This window comes from Triticum aestivum, chromosome 2D (genome assembly GCF_018294505.1).
Source record: "Triticum aestivum cultivar Chinese Spring chromosome 2D, IWGSC CS RefSeq v2.1, whole genome shotgun sequence".
Taxonomy (NCBI): Eukaryota; Viridiplantae; Streptophyta; class Magnoliopsida; order Poales; family Poaceae; genus Triticum; species Triticum aestivum.
Window position 1 is genome coordinate 612,318,311 of NC_057799.1, and position 23,725 is coordinate 612,342,035.

Genomic DNA, 23,725 nt, shown 5'->3' on the forward strand with positions numbered 1-23,725 from the left:
CTCGTCCAGAGCTCAATTAAACACTCCGGTGAAGGCCAAGACAGGCCGCACTCAGCGGCTCAACCGCTCTCCGGCACGCAAACATTTCTTACATTTCCTTCGCAGGTTCACCTTTGCGCCGACCAGGACGGGCGATACGGAGGCAGCTCGAACGCGCAAGGGAATCCTTAGACATTCCCCGCGATGACCATCCGGCTATACTCCGGATCCGCACTCAGCTTCTTCCCCCCTGGTCTCTGCAGGTTCCACAGTCATGTCTCATTTTTATCACATTACCTGTACGTATACGCATCAACGTACCATTCAAATACAACTTATTAATTCATATGACGCTTATCTGCTGTTATTTCTTATTAAAATTCTTTTATCAAGTGGCATCCGTACACCACGATATGCCTTCAAATATGCCAGGGGCTTCGTTTTACCCATAATACGGCAATAAAGTCCGAACACCCTCGCGGAAGTTCGGCACCCTGAACCTATAGCATTATATGCATCAGCTCCGAGTCATGTCTTGGTTCAATAGTTGGGTTTGCCCGGCTCCCACATTTTGGTACCTTACGTTCCGCTATATCGGCTAAGGTAGCACTGGGAGAACTATTGTGATTGTGTCCCGGTTCTTCCGGACGAGCACATCAGTAGAGAAAGCCAAAAACTGACTGTCATGATACGGCGAGAGCTGGTCAGTTGTTCGAGAGGTTGTAAAATCTTTAAGGATTTCTCCCGCATAATGCCATAGCCAATGCAGCGTGCGATGGATCGGTTTTTTCTTCCGATCAGGTGCTTATAGAGCCCCTCATGCGGTCTTACAAACCCCAGGGGCTGCGCCTACCTTCCTAAAGCTCCTACGGCTAAGTGAGAGCGATAAAGCCCTATAGTCCGATTGCCTGGTTCGTTGTGCTGAACACCTCCTTCGAAGGACCCAAAACTGGGATAAAGAGTGATCAGGTCTATCCCGAACACCCCCGTACTTCTTACATGGGGGCAGAAGCCGACGACTGGCCAACTCTCAGGATTCATATATAAAACAGTCACGCAGGAGGATAAACTTTTATATAACAGGCAATAAATAATGTAAATGACCTTGTTCAGACATTACAAAGGACAACATGATTTGCATTCATGGAAATATAATGTCCTCGTTACATAGCTCCGCTGCAAGGTAGGATCCCTTCAGGACACTCTCATAATATAATTCGGGCTTGCGGTGCTCCTTCCCCTCTAGCGGCCCTTCGGTCATCAGCTTTTCAGCATCCATCTTCCCCCAGTGCACCTTTGCGCGGGCAAAGGCCATTCGCGCACCCTCTATACAAACCGACCGCTTGATGACATCAAGTCGAGGGCAGGCACTCACAAGCCGCTTCACGAGCCCGAAGTAGCTGCTTGGAATCGGCTCGGCGGGCCATAGCCGGATAATCAAATCCTTCATGGCTAGTTCCGCCGCCTTATGCAGTTCGATCAGCTGTTTCAGTTGATCGACAAAAGGCACCGGATAATTCGGTGCCAAATACTGCGACCAGAAGAGCTTATCTGCAGTCTTCCTTTCTTCGGCGTGGTAGAATTGGGCGGCATCCGATATGCTGCGGGGCAGCTCCGCAAATACCCCTGGAGAAATCCGAATTCAAAATTAGAAACATAATTTTCTCCTCAAATACTTGCTTTACATGGAAAAAGCCTTACCCGCCGCGATCTTCCTCGCCTCTTGGATCCCCTGCAGGGCGCTTTGGGTTTCCCCCTGGGCATCGCTCGTGGCCTGATGCGCCTTGGTGAGTTTGGATTCTTTCTCCGTTAAACTCTGCTCCAAGGTCTCGCATTTCTTCACGGCCTCTTGCAGCTCCAGCTCAGCTTTAATAACCCTGGCCTCGTACTTCTCACGAAGAGCCTGCTCTGTGGTTGCCTTTTTCTCAGCCTCGGCCACGGCCTTCTTAAGGGCCTCGACTTCGGTCACCATCCCTAGTGCAAATCATGAAGCCTATTCCATCATACTGAATATTCATTCGCCATAAATGCGAACAAGACTTGTGCATACCTTGTTTATCTCCCAGCTGCATTTTCAACTGGCCAAGTTCTTCTTTGGCCCGCTCCAGACTTTGATTCAGTCCGGAGATCTCCGCAGTATGAGAGGCAGTAGCCGCTACAGACGCCTTCTTATAACAGAAGAGAAATAGATGTCATTCAATCAGTCTTCCTGAGAACATAAATTTGATCCTCTGTTCGGCTTTTTCTTTCACCGAACAGTGTATCAGGGGCTACTATCCATACCATGACACTCTTTGAAACCTCATACAACATACCTCAAAACCTTTTATAAGGCTGATACAGGCTCCATTCAGTCCACTCTCAGCAGACTGAATCTTCTCAATCACCGCACCCATAAGGGCACGGTGTTCGTCGACGATGGAGGCGCTCTTCAGTGCCACCAACAAAGCATCCGACACCTCTGGTTGGACAGAGGTTGCTAGTATGCCCCCTCCAGGTGAGAGAGGCTACCTGCCTGATTCTGGAGCCGTATTGGTCTCTGGAACTGCATCCGGCTGGGAGCCGAATTCAAGACGGCCCCCGCCGTCAGCTCCCATGGGAATTTTCTCCCCCATGTGTCTGGCCCCTGAAGTTTGACCTCCAGGCGCCGCCTTCACAGTCTTTTCCTCTCCTCCTTGGCCGGGGTCCCTCTGCGACGATGCCTCGGTGGTATTTACCTGTTCGAAGGAAGGGGCCTTCGGGGGCATCCCGCTCTCCATAGCATCCGAGCTCAGCGAATCCTCTGATGAGGATTGTTCGGTACGGGACCTCGCCGGACTACAAAAATATGGCTCAGGTTAAAATATTATGCCATGATGAGTCTGGACGCATAAACGTATTCAGACTGTATATACTCATGAGTTCACTAGGGGCTGGGCCCTGGGATCCCACGCAGGGCCGCTGTCGGCGGCGGCAGTGGACTCCTCCGGAAGAGGAGCTTTTCCCCTTTTAGGCGACTCGGCCTCCAAGTGTGCGGAGGCCGTCCTCTTCTTTCTTCCCCCCCCGCAGGGGATTCATCTTCCTCCTCCTCCTCGTCCTCTTCGGAGGCGGAATGGGCATCAGAGCCTTCGGATATTGTGTCCGAAGTGCCGCGGCGACGAAGGCCGCCCCGGGTCTTTTTGGCCTCCTTCTCGGTCGTCTTCTTCGGCACCTTGTAAGGTGCCAGGACTAGCATCTTCATCAGAAGTGGGACGGCCGGTTCTTCGGGCAGCGGGGCCGGACAATGGATCCGCTCCGCCTTCTTCATCCAGCCCTAGGAGAGTTGTGGAAAACACATTAAGTGCTTCCCTTGGGTTATCCGGATAAAAAGTACGATGACTTACCGAACTTGCAGGGCGGGACAGTTGGTACCCGCGGTCTTCGGCGGAGTCCGGCCATGATTTGCTAGACTTAAAAAGCACCTTTCAGATGTCCTTGTGCAAGGAGCCGAAAAGCTCTCGCAGGGTTCGGTGCTTGGCCGAATCGAATTCCCATAGATTGCAAGTCCGGTGTTGACAAGGCAGGATCCGGCGAACTAACATCACCTGGACCACATTGACAAGTTCAATGTTCTTGTCTCCCATATATTTAACGCGCGTCTGAAGCACCGACAATTCGTCGGACGAGGACCAGTTCAGGCCCTTCTTGACCCAGGATGTAAGCCGCAGGGGGGCACTAGTTCGAAACTCGGGAGTAGCGTCCCATTCCGTGCCGCGCGGCTCGGTGATGTAAAACCACTGCTGTTGCCACTCCTTGATGGAATCGTTAAAGGTGCCTGTTGGCCATGTAACGTTGGGCATCTTGCTCACCATAGCGCCCCCGCACTCGGCGTGCTCGCCGCCCACTACCTTAGGCTTCACATTAAAAATCTTCAGCCATAAGCCGAAATGTGGCGAGATGCGGAGAAAAGCCTCGCACACGACAATGAATGTCGAGATGTTGAGGAAGGAATTAGGGGACAGATCGTGAAGATCGATCCCATAATAATACATGGTGCCGCGAACGAACGGGTGGAGGGGAAACCCTAGCCTGCGGACAAAGTGAGGGAGGAATACAACCCTCTCGTGGGGTTCCGGAGTAGGGACGATCTGTCCCGCCGTCGGGAGACGATGGCTGATTTTCTTGGCCAGATACCCGGCCTCCCGAAGCTTTTTGATATCCTTCTCCCGGACGGTAGAGGCCATCCATTTGCCTCCTGCTCCGGATCCGGACATTTTCGGAAGGCCTTTGTGGGCAGAGAATATGAACGCTTGGGCGCTGGAGCTCGGGCGGAGGGGAATGGATCGGGAAGAAGAAAGCGTGGGTGCGAAAGGGAGTCCTTATCCCCTTATAAAGGCAGCAGGGATTCTGCGCCTCCCCACTTGCCTGGTAAAACCACTTATTCCCCAAGCGTCGTAATTGATGGCGCGGTTGGGTTACCCACACCCGTATTGATGAGAATCCCGTGAAAAGAGGGACACGATCTCTATTTGACAAGACGTGCCAACAAAACCGCATCGCAACACGTGCAGTGGCAGGCTCGGAGAAACGGTTCGTCATGACCAGACCACGGCAGAATGTCATGTTAAGAAAAGCTGTCAGCGGATTAGATTTGTGGAAATATTATTCTCTCTACGGTGGTATGTGGAATTTGTTTTGCAGAGCCAGACACTATCCTTGTGTTCGAAATCTTCTATGGAGTATTCGGAGGAGGAACCCGCCTTGCAATGCCGAAGACAATCTGCGCGCCGGACTCATCATCATTGAAGCCTAGTTCAGGGGCTACTGAGGGAGTCCTGGATTAGGGGGTCCTCGGACAGCCGGACTGTTGGACTATGAAGATACAAGATTGAAGACTTCGTCCCGTGTCCGGATGGGACTCTTCTTGGCGTGGAAGGCAAGCTTGGCAATACGGATATGTAGATCTCCTCCCTTGTAACCGACTCTGTGTAACCATAGCCCCCTCCGGTGTCTATCTAAACCGGAGGGTTTTAGTCCGTAGGACAATAACAATCATAACCATAGGCTAGCTTCTAGGGTTTAGCCTCTACGATCTCGTGGTAGATCAACTCTTGTAATACTCATATCATCAAGATCAATCAAGCAGGAAGTAGGGTATTACCTCCATCGAGAGGGCCCGAACCTGTTTAAACATCGTGTCCCCCGCCTCCTGTTACCATCCGCCTTAGACGCATAGTTCGGGACCCCCTACCTGAGATCTGCCGGTTTTGACACCGACATGGACTACTAGGTGACGATTACATGCTCGACATCCTCAACCAAACTACTAGGTGAAGGGTTAAATTCTCGACATCCTTCTCATGCCCCAGAATGTCAAGGAATCTTTCATTGGCATCCTTCTTGCGCAGGAAATCAAGGCTTGATTTCCCAACGCTCTCCCAATTTTGCACCAGAATATTTCAAGCCTAAATAAATCATGGAAACAACCACGATATTTCTCCTGACCAACAACATTTGATGTTTAGCGAATTACTTGACACCGATCGTATTATTACGGGTTTACAACACTTGAGGCCACCTAGCGGTTCTACTCCTGGTCATGATTTGTGTCCCATATTGCACCCAAGGTCCAGGAACAATCGCTATGGTTTCAAAAGATTGGAAGGCTTCTCTGGAAAAGGAAACATACACTTCTCCCCCTTTCTAGGAGCAAAGTAGTTCATATATTTATGTATGTCCCGGATAGAAGGACATAATAATAGTCCTATAAAAACATGGGTTTTGGAAAGGAACGTCAACAGTTGATACAAACCAAGACTCAATAATCGGTTTCGTTGTATGGGACCAAATATCACTGCTAAAAACATGCAAGGGAGAGATAAGTATTATGACAATATAAGATACTAGGGGAACTCATGTGAAAGCACAAGAAGTGATATAAGGTAAGTTTGTATTATATATTAGTAAGTCTTCTTCTATTGCCTTCCTCCACTGGTACTTGCTTATCATGGACATCAACCTTGTCTTCTTTCAGATCAAAGATCATATGTTGTTCATCCCCTTTATGCATTAGTAGACGATGGCCTATACTTTTAGTGTCCTCCACTAGTACTTATGCTGAAGGCCTTAGTACATATCCTCCTCCTAGACTATAAGGTGACAAGTTACATGTTTGTCATCCTCAACTGAACTACCTGGTGAAGGGATACATCCTCGACATCCTCCTCATGCCCAGAATGTCAAGGCATCTCTCATTGGCACCCTCCTTGCGCGGGACATAAAGACTTCATTTCTGTGCTCCACGTTTTGCGCTAGAATATTTTATGCCCTTAATAGATCGTGGAAACAACAACGGTATTTCTCCTCACCAACAACATTGGATGTTTAGCGAATGACTTGGGATCGACTATATTATAGCAGCTTCACAGCACTTGTGTCCACCTAGTGGTTCTAGTCCTCATCATGAGTTGTGTCCCATGTCGCACCCAGGGTCAACAATTGGTATGGTTTGGAAAGATCAGAAGGCTTCTCTGGAAAATGAAACATACACTTTTCTACCTTTCTAGGAGAAAAATGGAACATATACTTATGTATGTCCCGGAGAGAAGGACATATTAACAGTCCTTGAAAAATATCGCCTTTGGAAAGGCACGCTAATAGTTGATACAAACCAAGACCCAATAATCGGTTTCCTTATACGGAACCAAAAATCAACACTAAAAACAAGGAAGTGAGAGATAAGTATTGATAATACAAGAAACCGAGGGAAGTCATGTGGAAGCACAGGAAGTGATATATGGTAAGTTTGTATTATCTGTTAGACCACATAATTGTATGTCTTATTATATTGTTGTACTCCTTTGGTACTTGCTTGATTTTGGAAAGGCACATCACCAGTTGATACAAACCAAAGCCCAATAATCCTTTTCGTTGTACTGGACCAAAAATTAGCACTAAACACATGCAAGTGACAAATAATTATTGTGAAAATACAAGAAACTGGGGGACCTCATGTTGAAGCACAAGAAGTGATATATGGTATGTTTGTATTATCTATTAGACCACATAATTGTAAGTCTTATTAAATCGTTGTCCTCATTTGGTACTTGCTTATCAATAGCATCCTCCTTGTCTTATTTCAAATCAATGATTATACCCTCTTCATCCTCTTCATGCACAGTAGATGATGGTTTATACGTCTCCAACGTATCAATAATTTTTGATTGTTCCATGCTATTATATTATCTGTTTTGGATGTTTATGGGCTTTATTATACACTTTTATATTATTTTTTGGACTAACCTATTAACCCAGAGCCCAGTGCCAGTTTCTGTTTTTCCCTTGTTTCAGTGTTTCGCAGAAAAGGAATATCAAACGGAGTCCAAACGGAATGAAACCTTCGGGAGAGTTATTTTTGGAATGGAAGCAATCTAGAAGACTTGGAGTGTACGTAAGGGAAGCAACGAGGAAGGCACGAGGCAGGGGGCGCGCCCTCCACCCTCGTGGGGCCCTCGTGGCTCCCCTTACGTATTTCTTCCTCCTATATATACCAATATACCCTAAAACCATCGGTAACAGAATAGATCGGGAGTTCCGCCGCCGCAAGCCTTTGTAGCCACCAAAAACCAATCGGGACCCTGTTCCGGCACCCTGCCAGAGGGGGGAACCCTCACCGGTGGCCATCTTCACCCTCGGGGCTGAGGGTATGTACCAGTAGCTATGTGTTTGATCTCTCTCTCTCGTGTTCTTGAGATGGTACGATCTTGATGTATCGCGAGCTTTGCTATTATAGTTGGATCTTATGATGCTTCTCCCCCTCTACTCTCTTGTAATGGATTGAGTTTTCCCTTTGAAGTTATCTTATCGGATTGAGTCTTTAAGGATTTGAGAACACTTGATGTATGTCTGGCCGTGCTTATCTATGGTGACAATGGGATATCACGTGCTCCACTTGATGTATGTTTTGGTGATCAACTTGCGGGTTCCGCCCATGAACCTATGCATAGGGGTTGGCACACGTTTTTGTCTTGACTCTCCGGTAGAAACTTTGGGGCACTCTTTGAAGTACTTTGTGTTGGTTTGAATAGATGAATCTGAGATTGTGTGATGCATATCGTATAATCATACCCATGGATACTTGAGGTGACATTGGAGTATCTAGGTGACATTAGGGTTTTGGTTGATTTGTATCTTAAGGTGTTATTCTAGTATGAACTCTATGATAGATCGAACGGAAAGAATAGCTTCATGTTATTTTACTACGGACTCTTGAATAGATCGATGCGAAAGAATAACTTTGAGGTGGCTTCGTACCCTACCATAATCTCTTCGTTTTTTCTCCGCTATTAGTGACTTTGGAGTGACTCTTTGTTGCATGTTGAGGGATAGTTATATGATCCAGTTATGTTATTATTGTTGAGAGAACTTGCACTAGTGAAAGTATGAACCCTAGGCCTTGTTTCCTAGCATTGCAATACCATTTACGCTCACTTTTATCATTAGTTACCTTGCTGTTTTTATATTTTCAGATTACAAAAACCTTTATCTACCATCCATATTGCACTTGTATCACCATCTCTTCGCTGAACTAGTGCACCTATACAATTTACCATTGTATTGGGTGTGTTGGGGACACAAGAGACTCTTTGTTATTTGGTTGCAGGGTTGTTTGAGAGAGACCATCTTCATCCTACGCCTCCCATGGATTGATAAACCTTAGGTCATCCACTTGAGGGAAATTTGCTACTGTCCTACAAACCTCTGCACTTGGAGGCCCAACAACGTCTACAAGAAGAAGGTTGCGTAGTAGACATCAAGCTCTTTTCTGGCGCCGTTGCCGGGGAGGTGAGTGCTTGAAGGTATATCTTTAGGTCTTGTAATCGAATCTTTTAGTTTCTTGTTTTATCACTAGTTTACTTTATAAAAAAAACTACAAAAAATGGAATTGAGGGTGCCTCATATGCTTCATCTTTTAACGTCTTCCGTGAAAATAAGGATTCCGATCATTGTGCTCAATTGCTAGAGGAAGAATGCATTAAAATGTTTGGCACTAAATCTTTGAATGATGAGCATGATTGCAATGTTGTTAGTATGAATTCTTTGAATATCCATGATGCTAATGATATGCAAAGCCACAAGCTTGGGGAAGCTATGTTTTATGAAGATGATATATTTTGTCCCCCAAGTTTTGATGAGAAAATTTATTATGATGAAAGCATGCCTCCTATTTATGATGATTATTGTGATGACACGTATGCTATAAAGAATAAAGATAACCATGAAACTTGTCATCACGGTTTTAATTTTCAATTGGATTATGCTTCACATGATAGTTATTTTGTTAAGTTTGCTCCCACTACTATTCATGAGAAGAAATTTGCTTATGTGGAGAGTAATAAAATTTCTATGCTTGTGCATCATGAAAATAATGCTTTATGTGCTGGTTATATTGTTGAATTCATTCATGATGCTACTGAAAATTATTATGAGGGAGGAACATATGCTTGTAGGAATTGCAATAATATCAAGTTTCCCCTCTGTGTGTTGAAAATCTTGAGGCTATGCTTGTTTTGCTTTCCTATGCTAGTTGATTCTTGTTCCCATAAGTAGTTTGCTCACAAAATCCCTATGCATAGGAAGTGGGTTAGACTTAAATGTGCTAGTCATATTCTTCATGATGCTCTCTTTATGTTTCAATTCTTATCTTTTATGTGAGCATCATTGAAATCATCAGGCCTAGCTAGGGGCGTTAAACGTTAGCGCTTGTTGGGAGGCAACCCAATTTTATTTTTGTTCATGTTTAGTAATTAATAAATCATCTAGCCTCTGGTTAGATGTGGTTTTATGTTTTAATTAGTGTTTGTGCCAAGTAAGACCTATAGGATCTTCTTGAATGATAGTTATTTGATCTTGCTGAAAATTCCAGAAACTTTCTGTTCACGAAAACAATTGTTTAAAATCACCAGAACGTGATAAAATACTGATTCTAATTGCAGCATATCAATAATCAAATTATCTAGGTCATCCTATTTTGGTAGAATTTTTTGAGTTCCATAAGTTTGCGTTAGTTACAGATTACTACAGACTGTTCTGTTTTTGACAGATTCTGTTTTTCGTGTGTTGTTTGCTTATTTTGATGAATCTATGGCTAGTAAAATATTTTATAAACCATAGAGAAGTTGGAATACATTAGATTTAACACCAATACAAATAAAGAATGAGTTCATTACAGTACCTTGAAGTGGTGTTTTGTTTTCTTTCGCTAACGGAGCTCACGAGATTTTCTGTTAAGTTTTGTGTTGTGAAGTTTTCAAGTTTTGGGTAAAGAATCGATGGGCTATGGAATAAGGAGTGGCAAGAGCCTAAGCTTGGGGATGCCCAAGGCACCCCAAGGTAATATTCAAGGACAACCAAGAGCCTAAGCTTGGGGATGCCTCGGATGGCATCCCCTCTTTCGTCTTTGTTCATCGGTAACTTTACTTGGAGCTATATTTTTATTCACCACGTGATATGTGTTTTGCTTGGAGCGTCATTTTATTTTATTTTGTTTTGCTTGCTGTTTGAATAAAATATAAATATCTGAAATTCTTAAATGTTATAGTCTTCACATAGTTACATAATTATTAAACTACTCATTGATCTTCACTTATATCTTTCGGAGTAGTTTGTCGTTTGCTCTAGTGCTTCACTTATATCTTTTAGAGCACAATGGTGGTTTTATTTTGAAGAAATAGATGAACTCTCATGCTTCACTTACATTATTTTGAGATTCCTAAACAGCATGGTAATTTGCTTTGGTTATGAATTTAGTCCTAATATGATGGGCATCCAAGATGGGTATAATAAAAACTTTCATATAAAGTGCATTGAATACTATGTGAAGTTTGATTCCTTATGATTGTTTTGAGATATGAAGATGGTGATATTAGAGTTATGCTAGTGTGTAGTTGTGAATTTGAGAAATACTTGTGTTAAAGTTTGTGATTCCCGTAGCATGCACGTACGGTGAACCGTTATGTGATGAAGTCGGAGCATGATTTATTTATTGATTGTCTTCCTTATGAGTGGCGGTCGGGGACGAGCGATGCTCTTTTCCTACCAATCTATCCCCCTAGGATCATGCGTGTAGTACTTCGTTTTGATAACTAATAGATTTTTGCAATAAGTATGTGAGTTCTTTATGACTAAGGTTGAGTCCATGGATTATACGCACTCTCACCCTTCCACCATTGCTAGCCTCTCTAATACCGCGCACCTTTCGCCGGTATCATACACCCACCATATACCTTCCTCAAAACAGCCACCATACCTACCTATCATGGCATTTCCATAGCCATTCCGAGATATATTACCATGCAACTTTCCACCGTTTCGTTTATTATGACACGCTCCATCATTGTCATATTGCTTTGCATGATCATGTAGTTGACATTGTATTTGTGGCAAAGCCACCGTTCATAATTCTTTCATACATGTCACTCATGAGTCATTGCACATCCCGGTACACCGCCGGAGGCATTCATATAGAGTCATATTTTGTCCTAAGTGTCGAGTTGTAATTCATGAGTTGTAAGTAAATAAAAGTGTGATGATCATCATTATTAGAGCATTGTCCCAGTGAGGAAAGGATGATGGAGCCTATGATTCCCCCACAAGTCGGGATGAGACTCCGGACGAAAATAAATAAATAAATAAATAAAAGAGGCCAAAGAAGCCCAAATAAAAAAAGAGAAAAGAGGCCATAAAAATAGAAAGGCCCAAATAAAAAAATGAGAGAAAAAGAGAGAAGGGACAATATTACTATCCTTTTACCACACTTGTGCTTCAAAGTAGCACCATAATCTTCATGATAGAGAGTCTCCTATGTTGTCACTTTCATATACTAATGGGAATCTTTCATTATAGAACTTGGCTTGTATATTCCAATGATGGGCTTCCTCAAAATGCCCTAGGTCTTCATGAGCAAGCGAGTTGGATGCACACCCACTTAGTTTCTTTTATTGAGCTTTCATACACTTATAGCTCTAGTGCATCCGTTGCATGGGAATCCCTACTCACTCACATTGATATCTATGGATGGGCGTCTCCATAGCCCGTTGATACGCCTAGTTGATGTGAGACTATCTTCTCCTTTTTGTCTTCTCCACAACCACCATTCTATTCCACCTATAGTGCTATATCCATGGCTCACGCTCATGTATTGCGTGAAAGTTGAAAAAGTTTGAGAACATCAAAAGTATGAAACAATTGCTTGTCTTGTCATCGGGGTTGTGCATGATCTAAATATTTTGTGTGATGAAGATAGAGCATAGCCAGACTATATGATTTTGTAGGGATAGCTTTCTTTGGCCATGTTATTTTGAGAAGACATGATTACTTTGTTCGTATGCTTGAAGTATTATTATTTTCATGTCAATATTAAACTTTTATCTTGAATCTTTCGGATCTGAATATTCTTGCCACAATAAAGAAAATTACATTGAGAATTATGTTAGGTAGCATTCCACATCAAAAATTCTATTTTTATCATTTACCTACTCGAGGATGAGCAGGAATTAAGCTTGGGGATGCTGATACGTCTCCAACGTATCTATAATTTTTTATTGTTCCATGCTATTATATATCTGTTTTGGATGTTTATGGGCTTTATTATACACTTTTATATTATTTTTGGGACTAACCTATTAACCCAGAGCCCAGTGCCAGTTTCTGTTTTTCCCTTATTTCAGTGTTTCGCAGAAAAGGAATATCAAACGGAGTCCAAACGGAATGAAACCTTCAGGAGAGTTATTTTTGGAACGGAAGCAATCCAGAAGACTTGGAGTGTACGTAAGGGAAGCAACGAGGAAGGCACGAGGCAGGGGGCGCGCCCTCCACCCTCGTGGGGCCCTCATGGCTCCCCTTACGTATTTCTTCCTCCTATATATACCAATATACCCTAAAACCATCGGGAACAGAATAGACCGGGAGTTCCGTCGCCGCAAGCCTCTGTAGCCATCAAAAACCAATCGGGACCCTGTTCCGACACCCTGCCAGAGGGGGGAACCCTCACTGGTGTCCATCTTCATCATCCTGGCGCTCTCCATGACGAGGAGGGAGTAGTTCACCCTCGGGGCTGAGGGTATGTACCAGTAGCTATGTGTTTGATCTCTCTCTCTCTCTCTCTCTCGTGTTCTTGAGATGGTACGATCTTGATGTATCGCGAGCTTTGCTATTATAGTTGGATCTTATGATGCTTCTCCCCCTCTACTCTCTTGTAATGGATTGAGTTTTCCCTTTGAAGTTATCTTATCGGATTGAGTCTTTAAGGATTTGAGAACACTTGATGTATCTCTTGTCGTGCTTATCTGTGGTGACAATGGGATATCACGTGATCCACTTGATGTATGTTTTGGTGATCAACTTGCGGGTTCCGCCCATGAACCTATGCATAGGGGTTGGCACACGTTTTCGTCTTGACTCTCCGGTAGAAACTTTGGGGCACTCTTTGAAGTACTTTGTGTTGGTTTGAATAGATGAATCTGAGATTGTGTGATGCATATCGTATAATCATACCCATGGATACTTGAGGTGACATTGGAGTATCTAGGTGACATTAGGGTTTTGGTTGATTTGTATCTTAAGGTGTTATTCTAGCACGAACTCTATGATAGATCGAACGGAAAGAATAGCTTCATGTTATTTTACTACGAACTCTTGAATAGATCGATGCGAAAGAATAACTTTGAGGTGGTTTCGTACCCTACCATAATCTCTTCGTTTGTTCTCCGCTATTAGTGACTTTGGAGTGACTCTTTGTTGCATGTTGAGGGATAGTTATATGATCCAGTTATGTTATTATTGTTGAGAGAACTTGCACTAGTGAAAGTATGAACCCTAGGCCTTGTTTCCTAGCATTGCAATACCATTTACGCTCACTTTTATCATTAGTTACCTTGCTATTTTTATATTTTCATATTACAAAATCCTTTATCTACCATCCATATTGCACTTGTATCACCATCTCTTCACTGAACTAGTGCACCTATACGATTTACCATTGCATTGGGTGTGTTGGGGACACAGAGACTCTTTGTTATTTGGTTGCAAGGTTGTTTGAGAGAGACCATCTTCATCCTACGCCTCCCACGGATTGATAAGCCTTAGGTCATCCACTTGAGGGAAATTTGCTACTGTCCTACAAACCTCTGCACTTGGAGGCCCAACAACGTCTACAAGAAGAAGGTTGCGTAGTAGACATCAATGGCCTATATTTCTGGCGTCCTCCTTTGATGCTAGCAAAGCAGGGATCATATTGTTCATATCCTCCTTATGGAGTACTAGGTGACGATTACATGCTCGACATCCTAAACCAAAGTGCTACCAGGTCAAGGGTTACATCCTCGACATCCTTCTCATGCCCCAGAATGTCAAGGCCTCTTTCATTGGCATCCTTCTTGCGCAGGAGATCAAGGCTTGATTTCCCATCGCCCTCCCTATTTTGCACCAGAATATTTCAAGCCATAGTAAATCATGGAAACAACTGCGGTATTTCTCCTTACCAAAAAAATTTGATGTTTAGTGGATGACTTGATACCGACTACATTATTGCAGGTTCACAACACTTGAGGCCACCTAGGAGTTCTACTCCTGGTCGTGAGTTGTGTCCCATATTGCACCAAGGTCCAGGAACAATCGCTATGGTTTTGAAAGATCGGAAGGCTTCTCTGGAAAATGAAACATACACTTCTCCCCCTTTCTAGGAGAAAAGTGGTTCATATATTTATGTATGTCCTGGATAGAAGGACATAATAATTGTTCTATAAAAACATGGGTTTTGGAAAGGAACGTCAACAGTTGATACAAACCAAGACTCAATAATTGGTTTTGTTGTATGGGACAAAAAATCAATGCTGAACAGATGCAAGGGAGAAATAAGTATTGACACAATACAAGATACCGGGGGAACTCATATGAAAGCATGAGGAGTGATATAAGGTATGTTTGTATTACGTGTTAGTAAGTCTTATTCTATTGTCTTCGTCCTCTGGTACTTGCTTATCATGGACATCAAACTTATCTTCTTTAGATCAACGATGGTATGTTGTTCATACTCTTTATGCACGACTACACGATGGCCTATAATTTTTGCGTCCTCCACTAGTACTTGTGGAGAAAGCCTTATTACATATCCTCCTCCTAGACTATTAGGTGACAACTTACATGTTCGTCATCCTCAACTGAACTACCAGGTCAAGGCATACAACCTCGACATCCTCCTCATGCCCAGAATACCAAGGCATATCTCTCATCGGCATCCTCCTTTTGCGGGAGACAAAGGCTTCATTTCCCATCATGCTCCCAGTTTTGCGCTAGAATATATTATGCCCTTAATAGATCATGGAAACAACAACGATATATCTCATGACCAACAACATTGGATGTTTAGCGAATGATTTGAGACCGACTATATTATAGCAGCTTCACAACTTGAGAGCTAGCGCTATGTGACGCCCGGATAATTAAGCTACAGTAATCCCTCGTTAACGATGCCACGTCACCCCGTTACTGTTGATAAACTCTCGATGGTTCGGAACCGAAACAAATTCAAAATTTAAATAAAAGCAAACAACAAAAGTTTTCAGATGTTAAAACTAAAATGTTCGGATCGTGACAGATATTGCGTAGGTAGTTATGGTGAAGAAACAACATTTTTATAAAAAGTTTAAATGCACTTAAATGATTAAAACAGTAGGTAAAACTATTAAATAAATGCCTTTGATATTTTATAAAATCATAGACTATTTTATCTGGGGTTAAAGACTTTTTAGGGTAGTGGGTTGTTTTGGAACACTAATTTGGAGCTATTGTCATATTTTACTAAACTAAGAATAAATTGTAACTAAAATAAAACAGAAAAGGAAAAAGAAAACACAAACAAAAAAAAACAACTGCCCCCCCCTGCTGGGCCAAGTGGCCCAGCTGGCCTCAGCCGCCCGAACGGGCCGGCCCACCCCGGTCCACCTCCCCTACTAACCCCCCGCTACCCCGTAACCCTAACCCCCACCAGTCGCCCCCGATCCCCACTCCCTCGTCTCCCTCCTGGCGCCGCTCCCCTCCCACACGCACGCGACACACACACTACACCGCCGCCACCCTGGGCTCTGGAGCCCCCCGCGCTCGAGCCCCGTACCATCCGGCGACCCGGCGGTCGTGGATGAGCCGCCCGCGGCGACGACCTCCCCCCTCCCCGTTCTGGATCTGGCCGCCCTGGTCGCCCTGACGCCGCCGCCACCGGACTGTGCCCGCCTCCCCGATGCCTGACGCCGGCGCGCGTCCCCGGCGCCACCCCGACGCCCCGCCTCTCCATCGCCGGACCGCCCCGTTCCCCGCCTCTGCTTCACCCGGCGCCGCCGGACGTCCACCTCGACCTCATCCCCGACCGGCCTCCTCGAGCCACGCCGCCCCCGCTTCCCTCCATCGCTGGTGAGGCCCACGGCCTCCCCTTTCCCTCTGCTAGCGCCTCGCACCGCCGTGCTGCTACTGCCAGCGACGCGCCCGCGTAGGCTCGCCTCGTCGCCACGCCCATGGCCCCGCCCGACGGCCCCGCAATCGCCGTCCACGCCACGCCCATTGCGCGCTGGCGCTGTCCGGCTCCTCTCGCCCAGGCGCGGTCCCTTCCCCTGCCCTGACCGGTCGTAGCCCGCCCGGAGCCCCACGCCGCACGAACCCTTCGCCCGGAGATGCCCGCGCCCGTGCGCCGCGCGTGGCCGCGCCCCCTGGCTGCGTCTAGCGCTCCGTGCCCGGCGCCCGTCCGCGCGGCCCCACTCCGGCACCACCTCCTGCTGCCGTCACGACCACCCCCTCGCCGTGCCGCCCCGGCGCCATGCCGTCGCCGTTGCCCCTTTGGCAGTTGAGGCGTGCGCCCGAACGAACGGGTGCTGGGCACCCATTGCGCCCATTCGCCCAGTGCCCGCTGCACCCCCCTGAGCCACTGACACGGGGACCCCACCCCAGAACGTAAAAAAAAAGAAAAGAAAAGAAGATAAAAAAAGTATAAAAAAATAAATAATAATAATAATATATTAAAAACAATTAATTAATTAAAGAATTAATTAACCTAATTAATTTTTGATTAATTAAACTAATCTAATAACTAAACTAATTAAACTATTAGTTAATTAATTAATCAGTCAATGACAGCTGGGTCCCGCACATCAGTTTGACCCAGTCAACGCCCTGTTGACTGCTGACGTCATGCTGACGTCATGATGACGTCAGCAGGCACTATTCTGGATAATGTTGAATTAAATAAATTCTAAAATGATTTAAAACTTTGAAAATTCATATCTTTTAAACCGTAACTCGGATGAAAATGTTTTCTATATGAAAGTTGCTCAGAACGACGAGACGAATCCAAATACGCAGTCCGTTCGTCCACCACACCTCCCTAACCTATCGAACTCGCAACTTTCCCCCTCCGGTCCGTCTGTCCGAAAACGCGAAACATCGGGAAGACTTTCCCGGATGTTTCCCCCCTTCACCGGTATCACCTCATACCGCGTTAGAACACGTCTAGCTCTGCCTGTTGTCTTGTTATGCACTTGCTTGCTATGTATTTACTGTTTCTCCCCCCCTCTTCTCTTTGGTAGACCCCGTGACGATGCTGATGCCCCTGTGGTCGACTACGTCACCGATGACCCCTCCTTCTTGTCTGAGCAACCAGGCAAGCCCCCCCCTTGATCACCAGATATCGCCTACTCTACTCTCTACTACTTGCATTATAGTAGTGTAGCCTGTTACTGCTTTCGATTAATCCTATTCTGCTGCATAGCCTGTCATTGTTGTTACAGTTGTTACCCTTACCTGCTATCCTACTGCTTAGTATAGGATGCTAGTGTTCCATCAGTGGCCCTACACTCTTGTCCGTCTGCCATGCTATACTACTGGGCCGTGATCACTTCGGGAGGTGATCACGGGTATATACTATATACATTATATACATGACACTTGTGGTGACTAAAGTCGGGTCGGCTCGTTGAGTACCCGCAAGTGATTCTGATGAGGGGGCCGAAAGGACAGGTGGCTCCACCCCGGTAGAGGTGGGCCTGGGTTCCTGACGGCCCCCGACTGTTACTTTATGGCGGAGCGACAGGGCAGGTTGAGACCGCCTAGGTGAGAGGTGGGCCTGGCCCTGGTCGGCGTTCGCGGATAAACAACACGCGTAACGAGTTCTGGGTATTTGATCTGAGTCTGGCCATTTGGTCTATACGCACTAACCATCTACGTGGGAGTAGTTATGGGTATCCCGACGTCGTGGTATCAGCCGAAGCTCTTTTAACGTCAGCGACTGAGTGGCGCGCGCCGGATTGGACTGGAACGCCACTAGGCTAGGTCTGCTTCCGGCCGCGTACGCAACGTGCAGGTGTGCATAGGGCGATGGGCCCAGACCCCTGCGCGCATAGGGTTTAGACCGGCGTGCTGACCTCTCTGTTGAGCCTAGGTGGGGCTGCGACGTGTTGATCTTACGAGGCCGGGCATGACCCAGAAAGTGTGTCCGGCCAATTGGGATCGAGCGTGTTGGGTTATGTGGTGCACCCCTGCAGGGAAGTTTATCTATTCGAATAGCCGTGTCCCTCGGTAAAAGGACGACCCGGAGTTGTACCTTGAGCTTTTGACAACTAGAACTGGATACTGAATAAAATACACCCTTCCAAGTGCCAAATACAACCCGGTGATCGCTCTCTAACAGGGTGACGAGGAGGGGATCGCCGGGTAGGATTATGCTATGCGATGCTACTTGGAGGACTTCAATCTACTCTCTTCTACATGCTGCAAGATGGAGTGGTCCAGAAGCGTAGTCTTCGACAGGACTAGCTATCCCCCTCTTATTCTGGCATTCTGCAGTTTAGTCCACTTATATGCCCCCTTACACATATACCCATGCATTTGTAGTGTAGCTCCTTGCTTGCGAGTACTTTGGATGAGTACTCACGGTTGCTTTTCTCCCTCTTTTACCCTTTCTATACCGGATTGTCGCAATCAGATATTGGAGTTCAGGAGCCAGACGCCACCGTCGACGACGACACCTACGACACTGGAGGTGCCTACTACTACGTGCAGGCCGCTGACGACGACCAGGAGTAGTTAGGAGGTCCCAGGCAGGAGGCCTTGCCTTTTCGATCGTTGCTACTTTTGTGCTAGCCTTCTTAAGGCAAACTTGTTTAACTTATGTCTGTACTCAGATATTGTTGCTTCCGCTGACTCGTCTATGATCGAGCACTTGTATTCGAGCCCTCGAGGCCCCTGGCTTGTATTATAATGCTTGTATGACTTATTTATGTTGTAGAGTTGTGTTGTGATATCTTCCCGTGAGTCCCTGATCGTGATCGTACACATTTGCGTGCATGATTAGTGTACGGTCAAATCGGGGGCGTCACACGCTACTACTCCTTGTCGTAAGTTGTGTCCCATATCGCACCCAGGGTCAACAATTGGCATGGTTTGGAAAGATCGGAAAGCTTCTCTAGAAAATCAAACATACGGCTTTCTCCCTTTCTAGGAGAAAAATGGATCATATACTTATGTACGTATGTCCCGCATAGAAGGTCATAATAACAGTCCTCGGAAAATATGGCCTTTGGAAAGACACGCTAACAGTTGATACAAACCAAGACCCAATAATCGGTTTCCTTATACGGAACTGAAAATCAACACTAAAAACAAGCAACTAAGAGATAAGTATTGTGACAATGCAAGAAACCGGGGGAAGTCATGTGGAAGAACGAGAAGTGACATATGGTAAGTTTGTATTATCTGTTAGACCACATAATTGTAAGACTTATTCTATCCTTGTCCTATTTGGTACTTGCTTTCTTTTGGAAAGGAACATCACCAATTGATACAAACCAAGAACCAATAATCCTTTTCGTTGTACTGGACCTAAAATCTCCACTAAACACGTGGAAGTGGGAGATAATTATTGTGACAATACAAGAAACCGAGGGAACTCATGTTGAAGCACAAGAAGTGATATATGGTATGTTTGTACTATCTATTAGACCACATAATTGTATGTCTTATTCTATGATTGTCCTCCTTTGGTACTTGCTTACCAATGACATCTTCCTCCTCTTATTTCAGATGAATGATTATACCCTCTTCATCCTCTTCATGCACAGTAGATGATGGCCTATATTTCTGGCATCCTCCTCTGGTACTAGCAGAGCAAGGATCATATTGTTCATATCCTCCTCATGGACTACTAGGTGACGATTACATGCTCGACATCCACAATCAAACTACCAGGTGAAGGGTTACATCCTCGACATCCTTCTCATGCCCCAGAATGTCAAGGCATCTTTCATTGGCATCCTTCTTGCATAGGAGATCAGAGCTTGATTTCCCAACGCCCTCCCAATTTCACACCAGAATATTTCAAGCCCTAATATATCATGGAAACAACCTCGGTATTTCTCCTGACCAACAACATTTGATATTTAGGGAATGACTTGAGACCGACAATATTATTGTAGGTTCACAACACTTGAGGCCACCTAGCGGTTCTACTCCTGGTCATGAGTTGTGTGCCATATTGCAACCAAGGTCCAGGAACAATCGCTATGGTTTTGAAAGATCGGAAGGCTTCTTTGGAAAATGAAACATACACTTCTCCCCCTTTCTAGGAGAAAAGTGGTTCATATATTTATGTATGTCCCGAATAGAAGGACATAATAATAGTCATATAAAAACATGGGTTTTGGAAAGGAACGTCAACAGTTGATACAAACCAAGACTCAATAATCGGTTTCGTTGTATGGGGCAAAAAACCACTGATAAACACATGCAAGGGAGAGATAAGTATTGTCACAATACAAGATACCGGGGGAACTCATGTGAAAGCACAAGAAGTGATATAAGGTAAGTTTGTATTATGTGTTAGTAAGTCTTATTATGTTGTCTTCCTCCTCTGGTACTTGCTTATCATGGACATCAAACTTGTCGTCTTTCAAATCAATGATCATATGATGGCCTATACTTTGAGCGTCCTCCACTAGTACTTGTGGAGAAAGCCTTAGTACATATCCTACTCCTAGACTATTAGGTGACAACTTACATGTTCATCATCCTCAACTGAACAACCAGGCCAAGGGATACATCCTCCTGATGCCCAGAATGTCAAGGCATCTTTCAAATGCGTCCTCCTTGCGCGCGAGATAAAGGCTTCATTTCCCATCGTCCTCCCAGTTTTGCGCTAGAATATTTTATGCCCTTAATAGATCATGGAAGGAGCAATGGTATTTGTCCTCACTAACAACATTGGATGTTTAGCGAATGATTTGAGACCGCCTATATTATAGCAGCTTCACAACACTTGAGTCCACCTAGCGATTCTACTCCTCGTCGTAAGTTGTGTCCCATGTCGCACCTAGGGTTAACAATTGGTATGGTTTTGAAAGATCGGAGGCTTCTCTAGAAAATGAAACATACACATTTCTCCCTTTCTAGGAGAAAAATGGATCATATACTTATGTATGTCCCGGAGAGAAGGACATAATAACAGTCCTCGAAAAATATGGCCTTTGGAAACGCACGCTAACAGTTGATACAAACCAAGACCCAATAATCGATTTCCTTATACGGAACCGAACATCAACACTAAAAACAAGCAAGTGGGAGGTAAGTATTGTGACAATACGAGAAACCGGGGGAAGTCCTATGGAAGCACAAGAAGTGATATATGGTAAGTTTGTATTAACGGTTAGACCACATAATTGTAAGTCTTATTCTATTGTTGTCCTCCTTTCGTACTTGCTTTCTTATGGAAGGGCACATCAACAGTTGATACAAACCAAGACCCAATAATCCTTTTCATTGTACTAGACCAAAAATCACCACCAAACACATGCAAGTGAGAGATAATTATAGTTAGAATACAAGAAACCGGCGCAACTCGTGTTCAAGCACAAGAAGTCAAATATGGTGTGTTTGTATTATCTATTAGACCATATAATTGTAAGTCTTATTCTATCGTTCTCCTCCTTTGGTACTTTCTTATCAATGACCTCCTCCTCTTATTTCGGATCTATGATTATACCCTCTTCATCTTCCAAATGCACGGTAGATGATGGCCTATATTTCTGACATCCTCCTCTGGTACTAGCAGAGCAAGGATCATATTGTTCATATCCTCCTCATGGAGTACTAGGTGACGATAATATGCTCAGCATCCTCAACCAAACTACCAGGTCAAAGGTTACATCCTCGACATCCTTCTCATGCCCAAGAATGTCAAGTCCTCTTTCATTAGCATCCTTCTTGCGCAGGATATCAAGGCTTGATTTCCCATCGTCCTACCAATTTTGCACCAGAATATTTCAAGCCTTATTAAATCATGGAAACAACCACGGTATTTCTCCTGACCAATGACATTTCAGATTTAGAGAACGACATGAGACCGACTATATTATTGCAGGTTCACAACACTTGAGACCACCTAGCGGTTCTACTCCTGGTCATGAGTTGTGTCCCATATTGAACCCAAGGTCCAGGAACAATCGCTATGGTTTTGAAAGATCCGAAGGCTTCTCTGGAAAATCAAACATACACTTCTCCCACTTTCTAGGAGAAAAGTGGTTCATATATTATGTATGTCTCGGATAGAAGGACATAATAATAATCCTACAAAAATATGGGTTTTGGAAAGGAACGTCAACAATCGATACAAACCAAGACTCAATAATCGGTTTCGTTATATGGGACCAAAAAATCGCTGCTAAACACATGCAAAGGGGACATAAGTATTGTGACAATACAAGATACTGGGGGAACTCATGTGAAAGCACAAGAAGTGATATAAGGTAAGTTTGTATTATGTGTTAGTAAGTCTTATTCTATTGTCTTCCTCCTCTGGTACTTGCTTATCATGGACATCAACCTTGTCTTCTTTCAGATCAACGATAATATGTTGTTCATCCTCTTTATGCACGAGTAGACGATGGCCTATACTTTTAGCATGCTCTACTGGTATTTGTGGAGAAAGCCTTAGTACATATTGTCCTCCTAGACAATTAGGTGACAACTTACATGTTCGTTATCCTCAACTGAACAACTAGGTCAAGGATTACATCCTCGACATCCTTCTCATGCCCCAGAATGTAAAGGCGTCTTTCATTGGCATCCTTCTTGCGCAGGAGACAAATGCTTGATTTCCCATCGGCCTCCCAATTTTGCACCAGAATATTTCAAGCCTTAATAAATCATGGAAACTACCACGGTATTTCTCCTGACCAATGACATTTGATGTTTAGCGAATGATTTGAGACTGACTATATTATAGCAGCTTCACAACACTTGAGTCCACCTAGCAGTTCTACTCCTCGTCGTGAGTTGTGTCCCATGTCGCACCTGTTGGAGATAGGCCCTAGAGGCAATCATGTATGATGATATTTCCTATGTGCTTATGAATAAAGATAGTCCTTGGACTTTGTCAATGATGTGTATCAGCAAGTATGTGACTTGTTTGTGGGACTATGCACTGTATGATGATTATCCTAAAAGGTCCCTAGTCGAAAGGGCTATGTGGACGCACAGCCAACTAGACTAGCATATGACATGGTTGATGGCTTGGTCTCACTAGCCATGAAGCATTGGATGCTAACCGGATAATATGGACTCGGAAGGGTCTGGTCGGATTTGACATAGTCGGATCCTATGTCGAATCCGAGTTGAGATAAGGTCTGAGTTGGATAGACCCAACTATGAGACACAGCGATATGCCATCTGTGAGTCTCTAGTACAACATACGTTC

General features: G+C 44.7%; 1 pseudogene; it reads left to right on the forward strand.

Annotated features, from left to right (window-relative positions):
* Nucleotides 1–21,197: 21,197 nt before the first annotated feature.
* LOC123056050 (uncharacterized) lies at nt 21,198–23,123 on the forward strand (annotated as a pseudogene).
* The last annotated feature ends 602 nt before the right edge of the window (nt 23,124–23,725 follow it).